Source organism: Apteryx mantelli, chromosome 3, assembly GCF_036417845.1.
Source record: "Apteryx mantelli isolate bAptMan1 chromosome 3, bAptMan1.hap1, whole genome shotgun sequence".
Taxonomy (NCBI): Eukaryota; Metazoa; Chordata; class Aves; order Apterygiformes; family Apterygidae; genus Apteryx; species Apteryx mantelli.
In genome coordinates this window covers 41,740,107-41,758,047 of record NC_089980.1, presented here as the reverse complement: position 1 = coordinate 41,758,047, position 17,941 = coordinate 41,740,107, and positions in this window count along the sequence as shown.

Here is a 17,941-nt window from a genome sequence, read left to right as displayed (position 1 = left end):
TCCAGCAGTGGTTTTGATCTCATCCAGGAGACCCATGGTACAGGCATTCAAATGTGAGCTAGTTGTCTGGTGCCCTTTGTGGACACGTAGAGGAACCAGGCAGTTTGAGGGCACAATTATCAGGCTTATTGTGGATATCTACCTTAAGCAGATGCTCTCACCTACCATAGCTGAGAGGAAAGCCATCATAAAAGTGTCTGTTTCTCCTCACTAATCCTAAATCAAATGTAGAAATCATCCATACAGGCATCTAAACCCCAAATATCTGCTGTACATTTAGGAAAAAGCCACAGTAAGTACATCTGTTGGCAGGCTAGGACATAGCTCACTTGGCACCACACGTGTCTGGTCCTCCTGGAGTACATGAGGAAAGAGTTTGGACCCATGCTGAGGCACAGCCTCAGTCCTCTGATATCAGACAAAGTTTAATCCTAAAAATAGGTGTATGGATAATCAGACAGGGTGGTAAGTGGGACCAGACCTGCAGATTGGCTCAGATCCATATCAGATACTATTGATTTAAAAGTATTTTCATTGATTTCAGGGGAAGCAGAATTTGGTCAACTGTGAGGATGTGTGAAAATCCCACCTTCAGGGTGTTTTTTCCAAAATAGCAGAGAGTCATAGGAACCTGATCCCCCAAAGCTGAGGGATTTACACAGAAGCTGAATTTTCAAAGTTATTCTGTACCCAGAAGTCCTATTGTAGGATCAAGAAAAAAAGAGAGAAGAGCTTAGCATCCTATCTGCATTCAGTATGCCAAGCACATTTGAAAAAACTGACCTTAAATGATTATCTCTGACAGGCTCAAAATATGTTTTTTGAAGGAAATGTGCTTGCTGTCATGTTATTGAGAAAAGGAAGGGTGGTAAAAAAAGCATAATCACAGTCATAAAGTTGAGTTTATGTTTTTCAGAATGTTTAAGCAGTTAAAAAAATATATATGTATATATACATATTTGATACACTAGGGGAAAAAAAACCCTGCTACTGTTATGTTACGTAACCTGTTTTTAACAGAAAGTAAAAGAAACAAACTCCTGAGTAGCATTGCTTTAAGAAACGTTTTTGTTCAAATTTGAAATGCAGAAGAGAAATCAAGAAAAATAGTCAGTTTCTATTATTTGCTACCCTTAATTTCTTGATTTGCTTCCCCACTTTTCCTGTGAGTTCCAAAAGAGTTTTTTTGGGGGGTTTTTTGTTTGTTTGAAGTTGCCAGTTTCTGAAGTTAAGTGATATAGGGAAGACTCTCACTCTTCCTTCCTTTTATTCAAGTTTCTTGCCTCTCAGCAAAAAAGAAAACACACTTTTAAATGTGATCCACAATAGTTCAGGAACTGGAACAGAAGGGAGCAAAACGCGTATAGCTCTGCAAAAAGTAGATTCTGCTATATAAACCCATCTCATAATTTTAGTTGGAGGCTTTTTTTTTCTTTTTTTTTTTTAATATTTGGTGTTAGTGATACTTCAAACTTTCCACTGTTTCTTCACAACCATTCTACATTCTTTGCTCTGGTGTCTAGGAAGTAGAAGTGGATTTACTTGAAACACTTTCCCATGAAAGACTGTAAGGAGGATGCCCTTCTTTCTCCCCACAAACACAGGAGGAGCAGGCTACAGATTGCACAAAGCTATAGCAATTTCTCCCCCTCAGCACCACAGAGGGGCTGCAGGGCCCAAAGCAGTTTGTAACCTTGCCAGGGCAGGGTGTTCATAATCTGGGTTTCCAGAAGTTGCAGTCTTTTTTCTTTGTGTACTAAGAAGCAAGTCTTTCTCTCCCACACACATGCATATAAAATATCTATCTCTATATATATCTCCACAGGGCATATGTACACTGTACAGCACAGCATAACATAGAGGTCCCTGAATTTGCCAAGAACGCCGTTGTCTATGCAACTGGAAACACTGAGCAGGGAGCAATGGCAGGCAGACCTGCACAGCCCAACCTCTGGGGCTCAACCAGCATTGCTGCATGGCAGAGTGAGCCCAGCTCCCCAGGAAACATCCAGCCTAACCCTCCTTGTGCAGCGTCCACCCCCCAGAGCAGGGCGCGCCAGGCCGCTCAGCCCCAGCTCACCAGGAGGCATCAACACTTACGAGCTTACGGCTCTTTTTTCTAGTCTCCTGGTCATTCATAATGAACAACGATGGTGAGTAACAGCCAAAAAACAGAAGTCAGATGAATTAAACTGTCTGGATTCACTTACTGCAAAATGAGACTGTTAATATCATTCCTGTAAGGAAAGTTACCATTGCAAGGAGAGGCCCTTCTCTGCCATGGATGGCATCATCTTGAAAAATAGGATGGGATGATTTTGCTTAAAGAGAAAGAGAGGGCAACTACTCTTAAAATTACAGCAGTAATTCTAAAACTGAATGGCAGTTAAAGTCATCTTCTTCCCTTGCAGCACATAATTGAGGCAATATCATTACCTCATTACCAGAGGATACTGCTGTAAGCTTTGAAAATAGCCTCTAAAGAGCCACTGACACCGCTTGAAGAGTTTTGAGAAAACACTGTATTTAGGAACAAATTTAATTATTCATCAAACATATTTTCTGACTCAAATTAAAGAGCTTTTGCATTCTAAGCCATAAGGAGCAGAGAGTGAGAACCACCTGAACACAAACACAGCAAGATGAGAGCTATGAAAGTGGGCCTAATTACTTGATAATGCATATGGCAGCCCCAGAATTGTGTCCCAAATGGATCCAAGATGCATTAACAAATACCTATGTTAAAGTGCCACTAGCTAATTCCTTTAGCAACTGATGCTTTGTTGCTTTGGGATTCAGTTGGTAAAATGGACACAAATCATCTCTTCTCCTCTCTAATGTTCTTTGTGCCATACAAGTTTGCTTTGGGTCAGATCCTGCAGTTTTCAAGCCTTTTTGCCTGTCCTCAGTGATGATGATGTCTGCTAGTGATAAGACTGATACAAAACTGGAAACAAAGACCTTAGCAGTTTGAAAAAAATTGCACAGTGCTCATATGTGATGCTGGAACCACAGATAAAAATTTTATATGCTTCTATCAATGCTGTCACAAAACAACTTTTTTTTTTTCCTCCTCTTCTTATATGAATGTCTTTACAACAACTCACAATTGCTAACTGAAGAGACAGCCTCTCCCCTTCTAGGTGTCTCCTGTTTCCCATGCTCTCCATCTGGATTACCTCCTCTTGGCCAGGTGCAATCATAAAATGATGCTTATGAGCCCACTTAATTGTCCTCAAGTGACAGATGGGATTTGACTATAGCTGGTAAGCCATAAGCACATGAAGCAGATGAGCAGTTAATTAGCAATGCTCCTGTTTCTGTGCAAATATCTATAGAAACCAGATATGAAAAGACAGCCTTATCAAGCCAGTTAGTCCATCTCCTCTCTACTAACACACATTTTTCCCCATGTGGTACCTTTTAAAGGGATTTTTTTTTCTAATCTACTTTTAAAGCCTCAAGTGATGAAGTTTCTGTCAGCTCCCTTGGGAGACTATTCCACAGCCTAATGAATCTTTCTATCAGGAAATCTTTTCTTTATGTTCAGCCTAAAGCTAGTTCTTGAAAAGTTGAGTGGACAAAAGCAAGAGAAAAATCATATTTGGTAACTCTGTAGAAGAGTTCCTAAATATGAAACTGAACCTTCATGTTTCCCAGGAAGCATTAGCACTTCTGTAAGTGGTTTCTTAGAAAAAGAATCAGTGCATTTTTTTCTCTTGGGGGCAGGCTTACCTTTAGCTTACCAGATTGCATGAATCTAAAGATTCTGGTCATAAAAAGAGAGATCAATAAGCTAAAAATGAGATGTGGTGCTCTCAGGGAAAAGAGAACAGCAGAGCTGGTCCTTTTTATCTGCCATATTCCAGGTCAAAATCCAATGGTCAATGTCTATACAGGTGCACAGTCCCCTCGCTTAGCTTAATCTATTTCCAAAGTATTCAAAACACCCAGAAGAGGTTAGAGAACTTTGGGTAAAGAATTCCTTTCGCATCCCCAGATATTTCATAGAATAACTCAGGGTTTCCTTAGGCTTTCAGAGTAGCTCAGCAATACCTGAAAAAGTTGTTAAAAACTTAGCCTCAGGAGGAAAACATTTCACAGAATTATTGGAAACAAAGACATAGTTTAGTATATTACTTCTACCATGTTTGGTATCGTGCTTCTATTACTTTTATATATACACACTCCAATCTTTTGATGTTCTTATGTACTGAGTCTTGAGAAGTCTGTTTATGGCTCATAACTAAGGGAGTTTAGCAAAACCAAATGTGTTAGGCTCAAGAAAGGAGTGAACTCCAACTCCTGACAACAGCTCTCTCTTCTCCAATCCTTCAGTCTCCTCTATCCCTTTTTTCTCTTTACATTGGATCCTTACCTCTACCCTTTCCTGTCTGGACTGTCTCTCCTTAGAAGGATCAGCCACCAATATCTTACATAAAATACTAGACCAAGATATTAGAAAGAGCTAGATAGTTCAGAGAAAACTTCTCTGGACATGCAAGACAAGAGCCAGTGAATTATTCAGCCCATTAAACCAAACAAACAAAAGAGCACAGTCAGAGACTAAATGCTCATCAAATATCCCAAATGAAGGCAGCACAGGCTATAAAAAACCTATCTATTCATAGTTCAGATGCCTACTTGAAGGAGTTTCCCCTATGCTGCTACCTTCTCACAGGAAGTGAGCTCTGTGTTCAGCCTCCTCCACCACTGGAAAACCCAGTCTCCCAGGAGTCCTCCCCACTTCCAGCCATACTAAGTCCTGCCTTCTTCTGTACATTCAGAAGTTATGATTGTTAGACTCTCAGGTCAACACTTGGCCCTTCCTTATCAAGAAGGGGTGAGGGCTTGTCCACTCCAACTGCCAGAGTTCATCAGCAAACCCCTCACCAGTTAAAAAAAAGCCCAAGGTGGAGATAAAGATTTTCACCTGACAAGGAGTGAAGTACTATAAAACCTAGCTGAATTACTCCAGCCAGAGACTGTGATTATATCAGCATAGCTTCCAGATCAGTAGGGCTAATAAGTTAGTAAATTCAGCAGTGAAACTCTGTCTCAACATCCTGGTAGATCACTGTTTCTGTCCACACTCACAAGCAGCGAGTAATTAGCACCTCTTTGCACCCCTGCACCCTGCTAAAACACAGACAGGGTATATACAGCTGTGAGCTCAGCCAAAGTTTCCATGAGGCTATGCCATAAGGATTGTAGAAATCAGGGTATCCTGAATCAAATCGGAAGAGTCTGAACTGGATCATGCCAATGGTCTATCAAGCCCATTCTTGTATCTATGCTATTGTGTATTGACTACCAAGTCGATAAAGGAAATCAGTTCAAATACGTAACAGCAGTGCAAGCCTATAGTGGTAATTTCCCAGCATACTCTCTTAGCCTCCTAGCTGCTTGTGGTCCAGCTAATGATGATGAGATGCTGTGTTTGCACATAAAAAGCTGAGTCTTCCTTTTGTGAAGTTTTCCAGTTGGTATATAAACCAGTACAAGCATTTAGCTTCCCTACATCCTGTGGGAAAGAGCTTTAGGGTGTTGCACCATCCCAAGTGAAGAGATACTTTGCTTGTATCTTCTGGCCCTGTCACTTGCCAGTTTCATCTGTTGTTCCTGAAGTCTTGTATTAGAAAAGACAATGAACAATCATTTCATATTCTTTATATCATTCATAGTCTTAGAGATCTTTATCATACCAGACCAGAGTTACTTCCTTCCAGGCAGAGGAGTATAATGCTATTCAATCATGCCTTGGGCAAAAAACATTCCATACGTACCCCCAACCATCCTGGCAACCCTCCTCTGTACATTTTCCAGGACCAGAACTGCAAAACATCATCAATAAGAGCACTGAAATCACTTAATACTTCAAGCTGGACCAAAATGAGCTGCTGTGGGCAAAAAGAAAATTGTACTGGGTGACCCCTGCCCCAGCATGTCTAGCACCAGAGACAACAGCCCATTTACTGTCCCTGGATAACCATCTGCTGCTCCTCTAAAGCACATCATATTATACCAACCAGAAAAGCTCACATGGCACTTTCCAGGGATATCCAGTAGTTTTACAGGGACTAGACCCCTGAAAGCTTATTTCCTGAACTAGGAAATACAGGAAGAGATCTCACCAAATAAAGAAATGTTTGCAGCAGCAGTCAAAAATCTCTCCCTTCTGCTGTTCTAGTTAAGTTATACTGAAAAGTAGAGGAAATCTTGAATAAATCATCACCTGAGAGAACTCAAGCACTCACAAATCACCAGCTCATTGATGGCACAGGGAGTAAACCATCTATATTTAACGACTACTACTGTTCTTATTTCTCCAGTGGACTACTTGTACTAATCACAGTAATTGTCTTTGAAGATTTATTGTCACTTTTCACCTCTGCTGTAGTCACATATTAGCAGCCTTCACATCAAGAAAAACAAGTTAATACACTGCTGCTGACTGCGTGATGAGGTGATTTAGAGTTGGGCCTTAAAAGTAGAAGCTTTTTACAGGCAGTGTGTCTTAATTTATCTGAATGTAAGGGAGACAGACTACATCCAAGTAATTAAGGGAGTTATCAGTGCAACTAACAGACATTAAGGGATGTGACCCTGTTTTGGATAACTGAGATTTGGATAACTGAGACTAGATTGTAGTCCATAGCATGAGGGCCTGGTTATATAAATACTTGCATTTTGGCTAAATGACAGTAAAAGTGAAAGCGGTGATTGACAGCTGTGGTGTGCAGAACCTTCTGTGATTCTGCTGGATTTTTGTCTGATTGTTTGTCAGTGTGGACTTAAACACAGTTCTGTACAAACAATTAAGTAAAATTTGTGATTAGGAGGCTTGAGAAACTTTTTGCTGGGGTTACACAAGTAATTACAAATGTTGTAGAAGATGAATTTCACCTGTTTCTCCTATATAAACCATTTATGAGACATTTGCATTTTTCTCAATAAATGTGTTTGTGATTTTGGGCCATCTGAGCTTTCTGATTTTCCTAAATCAGCCATTTTCACTACCAGAGCCTGAGTTCTTGTTTACCTGCATGATAAGCACAGGAAATCCTTGGGATCTTCATCTAAATACTAAGAGAATAGGTCAGCCATAAGCCAAGGTAAATGACATCCTCCAGAACTTCAATTCAAATATACAGCATCTAAAGTTAAGAGGCCAAATAGTCTTAAGCGTAGCATAATAAATATGCAAAAGTTATATATATTATAATAATACATGTTTTATTCCATCAAAAGAGTAAAACACTGATGTCAGTGCAGTTTCTCCTGGTATGCATTTTATCAGTAATTTAGTCTGTCAATTCAGAGTAATAAGTAGAAAATATCTCAAGAAGATTGAATTTGACTTGGAATATTTCCAGCATCCCAAGTTAGATAGGAAAACAGATAAAACGCAGCTTCTTCTGCACTCATTGGATAATTTCAGATGTCAGTATATCTATATTCCTCCCCAACAACTGTTAAATAAACCCAGCAAAAATAAACAGGAAGATAATGCATTTAATGACTATTTTCTTCAACTCTATTAATGTAGACAGACAATTGTACAAAAGGGTTTGGTGGACTTTATTTTAGCTAACTCCTGCTTTTTGAAGGCTGCTTTCATAATAGGCTTGCTCAGATGGAAAGACTAAATGAAGCTCTCCAGTGGACTTACTAGTATAGCCATAGCCCCGTACTATTGCTACTGCCCAGTTTGGGATTTGATCCTGCTTTCATTTGACATTTCAGTTTGGCAGTCCCTCACCACCGTCTAAATCTGATCACAGGCACTCAGCATGATGGGACACCTGATCAGTAGCTCTGCTGCAGAGATTGCATGTTATCTTAGACAAGCTGCTTCCAAAATTCATGCCTTTGTTTTCTTGCTTGTAAAAAGGCAACAGTCTTGGTAACACACTTTACATGGAATTTGCTAAGAATCAATTTATTAGTATTTACTGAAAGTCCTGAACAGAAGATGCACCAAAAGTATACTGAATTGCTGCTGCAGTGTCAATATACTAATACATAATTCCCCAAAGCTGTGCACTCTAGCATTTTGACTTATGTGCTGCAGATCATTGGAAACTCCCATTTCCCTTGTCTGAAGGGTATGAATTACCCTACAAAGGATAGTCCTTAACACATTTTAAAGAGATGTAGCTATAAGTTTCTGTTTTAAGCTTAAAATAATTTGAACCATGTACCAGCCAACAAAATTTCTAGCACAAACACCACTTAACTCCTTTGTGCAGCTGCTTTACTATGGGAAACATTCTTTCTAACTCTCACTTCTTGTAGCTGCTTCTTTTACTTTTTGGCTTCCACGTGAGCTCTGGCAGTGAAGTCTTGAGCCTGTCCTTTCTTATTACTTGATCAGTCCCCCCGCCTCCATACAGATAGACTTCAGAGGTTAATTCTCTCCAGAGACGAGGAACTATGATCTCCTGCTTTGCCAAGTGGGACCAAAATCTCCCACTACAATGCCATGTGTTCAGCACCATTTAACCTCCACACCACCAGTTCTGCAAGCCTTAAAGCAAATTCAGCATTTTTACAGTCTATTTTATTAGGGAAAGTGGTATCTATTCCCTCTGTGCATAACCATCCACAAAGAACGGACCTACCAGGACAACAAAAGGAAACATGAGAAAGGAGGAAAGAAAAACTCTACACAGAGAAATGGTACTATTTGTAGAGCTATCAGCTGTCCTAAAAATGTTAAGGAAGTCCAGTTTTATCAGAAACTAAGAGAAGAGTTTGACTTATTTAGATTAGACAGACTACAACTTAGGAGAGTTTCTGTTCTCTAAAGAATGCAAATGTTACAACTTTATTTTTCTGCAAAATAGGACAAAATGCCATGTTAAAATCTTTTCACATGATGAAAAAATCAATTTTGTTTTAGAACAAAAAATGTAAGCATTCCGGTTGAAAATATCACAACAGAAAACAAAAAATGACATAATCAAAGAAAACTTTTTCTTTCAGATGTATCCACTAAACTATTTTGGGCAAAAACTCTGTTCTCTAGTGAAAAAAAAAAAAACTGATTGAAAATTCTTGACCAGTTCTCATTAAGTCATTGTATCTCTCCTTTTTTCTACCACAGAATTAGTCCCCTGGGTGTATACTGCATCTGCCTAGCCCTTCACTAGTCTATAAGCACCTCATAAACATTAGTGCACTTAGTCTTACGACAGGTTTCTGACATACGTTACTGTTATCTCCAACTACAAAAGGAAAAGCGAAAAGCAAAGTTATGCACCTGTGGCTAAGAATGGATCTAAACATATGCACACATATACCTTGTGTGTATATAAACCTACATATTTCATGATTTTTTAAAAAGGAGTTAAAGGGTCTGAGAGGAATTAATAAATTTTTCTGAGCTGACGCACAATGTTTCATTTAAACAGGAGGAAGATGCTTTGCCTAAGTTAGGCCCATTTAACCTTTTCAAAGATATTTATTGATTCTGAAGTGGAAACATAACTGCGAATTATCAGAGCATTTCATTTTAAATTACCATTCACATTTCAGAAGTGACCTAACTTTTAACTTAGGAAAGAGGGAAACATTCCCCAAAAGAAATAAATTGTAATTCTGAAAGTTTCCCTGTCTTTTTCTTTATGATCAAATTTGTGTTTTTGACAAGTTGTACTAAGTTGTGCATAGGCTGTTTCTTGAAGGCCTAGGGATAAGTCTCAGAGTTTGACTCCTAACTACAATGCTATGCTTCCTCCCTAAGAATTTTTGTCTGCTTTTGTCCTATAGTGAAAGAACATGTATATATGTATATGTATATATATTTACATATATACATATATATAAACACATATGTCACAGGGGTTGGTACTGCCATTCGACACAACGGGCACAAACTGAAACACAGCAAGTTCCATCTGAATATGAGGAAAAACTTCTTCACTGTGAGGGTGACAGAGCACTGGAACAGGTTGCCCAGAGAGGTGGTGGAGTCTCCATCTCTGCAGGTGTTCAAAACCTGCCTGGACACAATCCTGTGCAATGTGCTCTAGGTGACCCTGCTTGAGCAGGGGGGTTGGACTAGATGATCTCCAGAGGTCCCTTCCAACCTCAGCCATTCTGTGATTCTGTGATTCCTTTCCCTTGAGAGATTCCAGTATTTACTAGATATCTGTATTAAAATGTACAGTCTACATTTTATTTTTATTAATTTTTAATGGAGGTTAAACATATTGATTTCAAGCAATATTTGTTATCGTTTAATCCTTACTTTATTTGGGTCATGAATGGCTTTTGATTCTATCCCAACTGTTTCATATGCATTTGGCAAACAAATGTCTAATATTTTAGCTTTGTGTGAATTGCCTGCTACTAATATTCAGGATCTGCTTATTCATTGCTCAGGATGTGTTCAGACTGTTGATCATCCAAGTCATGTGATATGGTTGCTGCTGCTTCATTGGAAGATAAAGTTGAAAACATGACCATTTGAATGCCACACTGGTCATACAAATCTCAGTGAAATTAATGGGAATCACTAGAATCCAAGTGACCATATCACTTAGTGTCAACCAAAGATTAGCATATTTTGAGGGAATTATAATGAACCACCTTTCTTCTGTGTATCAACTTTCAGATGCTTATAGGTAAGGGTCGTAGGTTCTTTTCCTACCTGAGGTCAGTATGATTTTATTGCTTGATGCCATATAAGCATTCAGCAATATCTGTTACTCTGTTAGAGGAGGATCACAAAAGGACTGTGTGTTTTATCTTGTTCCTGGTAAAATTACAGAAATAATCAAATAAAATTAAAAATATACATTTGAAGGACCCTGGGACATGATATAAAATAATTTTAATTTATGGCTACAGGAGAGATTACTTTGAAGCAAGGAGGAAAGACCATATTGTGAATGTAATCAAAAATTATTTTAAGAGTAACAACCTGAGATCCCATATTAATTCTCTCTAAATAGCTCTCAGGTAATGCTTTGTTTAAATGTCAGAAAAGCCCTGCAAATTCAGTCAGCAACAGAAGGAAAGAAAACAAAGCTCCAAAACTGTGTTCTTTTGTTCTTAAATATCTTTGCCACCTCTATCAAAAATTTTGTTAAGTGGGCATAATCAGAATTGGACACGAATACAGTCCAGCTTCCCATCTTGAAATACTGTGACTGAGGAAACAGGCTTCTGAAAACAGACCTCATTTTCTGGGTACTTAAGATTTTATGTAGATCTGAAATCTCAAGCTACAATTTCCCATTTACCTAAGCCAGCAAGACAAGTCGAATTTAAGAAGAACAGCTGGCTGCAGAGTACATTTTTATTCTTTATGTGCTTGTCAATACAAGGCAAAAAGAGAGAATGATTGTGAGAGTATGTGAGTGCAACTACATCACACACTAAACTTGGGAGGCTTTTTATTTAGATTTTTCTAAAAGATACTTGATTTCCATAATAACAAGGACTTCTGTGGAAGAAAAGCATTTTTAATGTATTCATCAAGCCCTGTATCAAGCCGTGATAACAGGACACATGTTATTAAAGAAAGAGTTGAAAACAACTCCTTAAAACAAACACGATTAGATTAATGTAAAATAAGTTTAAGACAGCATTGTGTAACAAATATCTAGTTCTGAGCTCTTTCTCCAGTGTCTGGCAAGGTGTTGGCTTAAGGGCCTGTATCTGACAGCCAGTCTGGTCAGTCTGTGTAATATCTAGCTCAGATAGGTCTCAGTTTCAGTTAGGTCACTAGATGATGCGTCTGTGATTTAACATGGCAACAGGCCATGGCAGTACCAGGATATGTCAAATGAGAGGACCAAATCAATAAGCCCTGCTGGAAAGAACTACAGCAGTCATTTTGGACCTGAGAGCATTATTTATTTTTAAATGTAAATCCTATAGTTGAGATAGAATGTAGTGTAACTTTGATTTTTCCATTCTGTGGGAGGACAGGGAGGTTGGATAGAACTGACCAACATGCAGAAATCTACCATGTCCCACTCCAGCCTTCTTATAGGAGGATGGATTTTACCCTTTCATGGCAAGATCTCAAAAGCAGGGAAGCTTCCTGAGTCACAAACTCACAGATCTTTGTTATGCTATTCACAGAATTAGGCAGGTGGAAAATTTGTCAAAGAGAAAAACAAAACCTTAAGATGGGCTTACACTGCAGGCGTTTGATGTCCAGCACAGAGGAGGCAGATCTCAGCCCATCGATTCCACTCTCTCTGGAAAAGATACTGTATGAAGATGGGCTTCTCACATTTTAGGGGGTCTCGCATTGATTTGAAAGCTTGTTGCTAGGTTCTACTAAGAATTGAGGGGAGGGGTTATTATTATTAACGAATGACTCATCTGCTCACTGATGACAAAAAATTCTTCATGTTCAGTGCAAGGGGGAAAAAAAAATTAAATAGCATTCTCATTCCACTCACCGATTCAGGGAGGTGAAAGAAAGATGGAGAAAATGGAAATAAATGCACAAAGGGCTTGAATAAATTTTCCATGTTCATCAAAAGACTAAAACAGGTTAGGTGTGACAAATAAAGCATCACGCAGTGGCTCGAGGAGGGATCAGCTATGCACAAACAGTGTGACTAAAAAGACATGTCATAAGCCCTTCTTTACCTTAGCCAGACACTCCGATTCTGCAATGAGAAGGGTCATATAAATATCTAAAGAGACAGAGACATCTTCTTGGTTTTAACACTGTTGATTCTTCTTTCCCTCGCCCCCCTCATTCTACCAAATTTTCTGTAGGTTTTCTGTAAGTGTGGCCCTCTTTGGCCTCCAAGGGATTCCTTTCATGAATATCAGTTGGGCTGCCCTTCTCCTGCTCTGCTCTGACCCTCTATCAGAAAAGTCACTTCTTTCCAGTTCACATGAAGCTACTGTCACCCACCCCTAGACCTCTAAGGAAATATGCATTTACTGAGACACCTGAAACTTCGTCTCCTCCTGCGAGCTGCGAGACCATCAGGTCTCACCCTCTGTGAGAGCCGTGGCCACACTGCATAGTTGTGAAGCTTCTCAGTAACTTTCTCCCTCACTCCAAGAAGATATCACTGCCAAAATGCCCTTGGGGAGCTGTGAACAGGAGATGTGGCTGTGGTGGCAAGAAAAGGTCACACAGTCCTTGCAAAGCACAAGTGAGCTGCAGTTATGGGATTAGAAAATACTATGTACCTTGTTGATATTTTTAACAGATAACTGCAAGATATTTTAATGACAGGCAGCCTGCAAAAAGCCATGGTCCTCTCCTCCATGAGAGTTGCTGGGACCTGAACATATTTTCCTACTGAATATTTCCAAAGGTGATAAGTCACCTGACTTGACTACAGGGAGCAAGCGGAGGTGAAAATTTGGAGAGCAAGGAATGAATGTTGTACTCTTATTTAAAGACCAAAATATAGAAAATATCTGGCGGCAGCAGTGATAATATTTACTTACATCTGAGATGATAACTCACCAAAAATACCAACTAGCCATCAGTTAAGGAGACCTATCAAAATGGTCCCAGTCCAGAAAACAAATATTTTGTCAATACAATTTGACCTTTTTTTTAACCCAGTGCACTTGTTTCACATACAAACTGTGCAGTGCTTTCTGACTGTTGCATGTATTTACCTAGTCACAGGAATATTCACAGGGGGAAAGAGATCAAAAGGCTACTGAAATGATTGGGAAGGTTTTGATTTTTATCTTTGAAGAGGCAGACATTTGTTGTTGGCTGCTTTCAAACCAGACATAGACTGCTGAGAGAGCCATGACAAGCATTTTCTTTTTCTCTCAGTTTTTCCTTTTGCCATTTGACTGCTCATTGTTTTCATTCTGTACCAAAAGGGCAGATACATTTTTTTAGGCTGTTAACACAGGTATCTAATATAAATTCCGGCATAGTCAGTTCTTCCTTTCTAGTACGCATTCACAGGTGCTGCTCTTTCACTGACACCACAACCCACCCATCCATGTTTAAGACATCCTCTTTTCCTTTCTTAATTTTTAATTTTTACCCTTAGGCAGCACAAAAAGAAGAATTACTCATTCTGACTAGCAAGTACGCTCAAGATTTTCTCACAAGCTTAGACACAGATAGAGAATGATTATTGCATCTGGTGCCATTTTGACTTCCTTTGCTCCTGAGTCTGTCAAAGCAAACTGCAAATCTAAGGATAAGAGAGGAAGAATTCCTTATTTCCTCACTAATGTATGTTTTTCCTCCAATATCACATGTTTTAGATCCCTACAATCCATGTGGCTTGATCATATCAAGACTTTCCAAAGTCTATCCTTCTCCCAGCAAAGTCAATTCAAATTCTATAGTCATCACTGAACTGTTGCAGCAATTCAGCCCAGTTCTGTGCATGAAGGTGTATCTTCAGCCCTGACCTACCTCCTCTGGCTTCAGGGGAAAGAGTCATGCTGATTTTTTCCTGCATTAGTGCCCCACGCGTGTTTTCTAGGGATTTTCAGCACAACATTAGCTCTGTAAAAGTGGAGAAGGAGCTTTTAGCCAGCATTTTCTTCCTGTTGATTTCATCCTTAATCTAGCTTTCTATGATGCTCAGCACCTATGTTGACATCTACTGATGTGATGCACCAGCCCTGCTTCTCACTTTTAACTAATCAGAGTCCAGTTCTCTGGCTTTACTGCTATTCCAGGGCCCTCTCCTTATCTTACCTCTCTCCATCACACCACGGTGATCACAGAACATCCGCTAGAGGATTAGAGACCAGCTCCTTCTTGAGGAAGGATTAGCAGAAGCCTCCTAAATGCCCCATTGTACCTCTTGTACTATCACAGCAGCCAGCCTTTCAAGCCTACTCTTATTTAGCTGACATATCCTCTCAGCACATAAATTTTTTGGAGCTGGAGGAAAGATTTTGAGAGCAGACAACCAGAGGCCTTGACACCCCACAGAACTTGCTGGCAAGACAGTCCTGATACAATCCTGCTTGGCCAAGTAACTTGACTTCCAAGCAGGGCTTAGCAGACAATGGTTTTCTGGTCCCATGAATGGAAATGAAAGTGGTGACAATTGCCTTCCCCAAACTGAGATAAAAAGTATGCAAGCCTTCTCATGCACTAAGAATGTTTTGTTCCAGGTTGACTGACACATTTTCTTGGGTCGTTTAACAAAATGGGATTTGAGCATGGCCCCTTTTAAGATCAGGTTTCATATGAATTATTTTCAGTTTTGATACAAAATGTGGAAACTGGAAAGGAATAATCTAATTCCTTTTTCAGAAGAAAGTAAGATGGGATGTTGTGACAATTTACTTCCTACATTTACTCAGCTGGAAAATTCATAAACCTGACCATTTCCCAGACAGATTTTGTTCTGACAAATCTATACTTTTCTGAGAAAAACAAGAATATATTTCATTGAAAAAATCCCACTCAGCTCTGTCTTCTGTGTAGGTCAATAGGGACTCTGCATAGACCAGACCCTGACAGTGCATCTTTTTCTTTTCTCCCATGCTTTCAAAAAAGAATACTTTCTGGCCTTTGAGCATTTTATTTGCTGCTCATTTCATAGTCTGAAATTGAACTGGGTTTGTCCCAAATGTTTTCTCATGAATATGAGGATGTCATCAGAGACCTATATCAGGGGCAGGACAGAACAAATGACAAGAAGAAAGAAAATTTGGAAACATTGTCATGCACATATTTTGAAAGAGACACAAACAGAAAGATGGAGCAAACTGCTGCTCCTAGGGAAGCAGAAACGCTTCTAGATGACATCCCCTTTTTCCAGTTTTCCACGCAGCATCACTGTGGGCCTTTTAAAAACATGTTTACATCTGTTAATTTCATACAAAGTTTTGGCAGCCTCCTATGCAGAAGGTAATTTGAGTTCCTAGAAGCAGAAGTACTGCTTAGGAGCACTTCTCCCTCCTGCCTGTCCTGGGTGGAGGTGGGCAGGCAGGAGAGGGACGGCTGCCCCTTCATGGAAATGCTGCATTGCCCTGGGGTTAGCCTGGCGATTTGTGGGTTGTTTTATTATTCCTGCACACCCAGATGCTATCTTGTCTTTCAGCTCAAGTTCCTATTGATCACTGGAAGCTGTTCAGCAGTCTGTGAGCACACACTGGCCCTCGACTCTGAAAGAGTAAATCCCAGCCCTTTGGTGAGATCCACAGTCACGGTAACTGAAGCCTACACGGTTAAGGCAAATAGGAGACAGGGGATACAGCAATGGCCCATCTGATGTTGGGCAACTGTTTTCACAGTGATTGGTACTGGCTGGAAGGAGCTACATATGGCTTCTTTCTGCCTTTCATAAGTCATGTTACTGCTTCTCAGTTCAGCACGGAGAGGACAGTTATTGTCTCCATAAAAACACACAAATGACAACACGCTACAACGAACCTCAAGCAAGCAAGGCTGAACGCTCAGGCCAGGACAATGACCGAGTGGCGATGACTTGGAACAAACTACCTTTTTGCTCCAACAGGTGATCTTTGTGGGTCAAGGTTGAAATACATTAGCAATGCAAAAAGGGGTATTTGTTGGTGTGTGGGAGTGAACAGGCACTGCCATCATCCCCCTGCCTCCCTTCGATGTGGATGTATAGCAAATGCAGCCTCCAGGCTTGTCGGTTTGCAGTGCCTCACAAAGGAGTTAAATACACCGTAAGTCACCTGAAGTATATCCCCACCTTTGCCTAATACCACTTAACCCTTAATAATTCTGAATCAGCTTTTTGTTTTGCTTTTCACCCACAAGAAAAAAAATCAAAAAGTTTCAGATAAACCTAATACCATGATACTGCAAATTTCAGTCTGTGGCCAGAGTCCTCTGCAAAGAGGGCAAGTGAGAGCCCTTTAAAAGGGATTGCCAGGGAGCTGGCAGCTCTGATCCGGCTGAGCAGCAGGGAGCAGAGGCTGCAGGGGCAAGACTACATGTGCCATTCAAACTTCCCATTGGGGAAAAATTAGCAGTTATACTTCACATGTAAATTTAAACAAGAAGCGCTAATGCTGTAAACAGCGGTGTGGGGCAGAGAGGGCAGCAGCAAATGGTGGCTCTGAGGGCAGAGTGTGTTTCTCGCCCTCACATGGGGGCTGTCTGTGGGCCAGTGGGCAGCACAGATGATTCAGGTGACTCTGGGCCTGGAGTCACTCAAAAGAAAACAGATCTGTGCCGGGGACATGAGGACAGACTCTGGTTCCAAGACTTAGATGTACACAAAGACGATGCAGATCTTTGCTGGGATTCATAGGTAAAAAAAGGCTTGGCTGAGCGTGATGAACTTTTCTTCCTGTGTTTCCCTCCTAACACTGTTGTTTACTCTTGACTGCATCCCCCCCCCCCCCCCCCCGCAAATTAGTAGCAAATTCAGGGAAGAGCCGGAGATTTGCTTTGCACTGCCATGACAAGCCAGCTACAAACAGAGTGCGTGCAAAAAGCACTCTGTTGTGCTCAAGTGGCAATCTGTAGCCAATGCACACTAACCACCAACCCAGGGCAAGCTGTAAACACAGAAACGGTAACCAGCCTGAAACACTGCAAGAGTAAAAGTAATTACCAGTCTCTCTTCCCCCTCACCACAAGCTCGAATTTGCTTTAGCACATCCTCTGTACACAGTGAGGTCCAACAGAAAATTGATACCCTGCACCCGAGGAACAGGAAATACTGGTAGCAATTGTGTGGCATCTGCTGGACTTATCCACAGCGAGCAATGTATAAATAAGTTAAGAGGTGGCAATTTAATCAGATGGGACTTCATTGAACTTAAGTTATGCTTATTGTTTGCCTCTTAAAGCCTATTTCTTATGAGAAGAGTTATTCTGTCCTATTAATCTCCATGATGGAAAAGGTAAAACAAACCCCACACTTCTTGATATCTCCGTGGCACTGCCCCAAAAGACTAGATGAGCCCCGGCAAAAAATAATTCTTGCTCCTTTGCTTAGGAAGAAGTTACTCAATATAAGAGCCCTTCCCT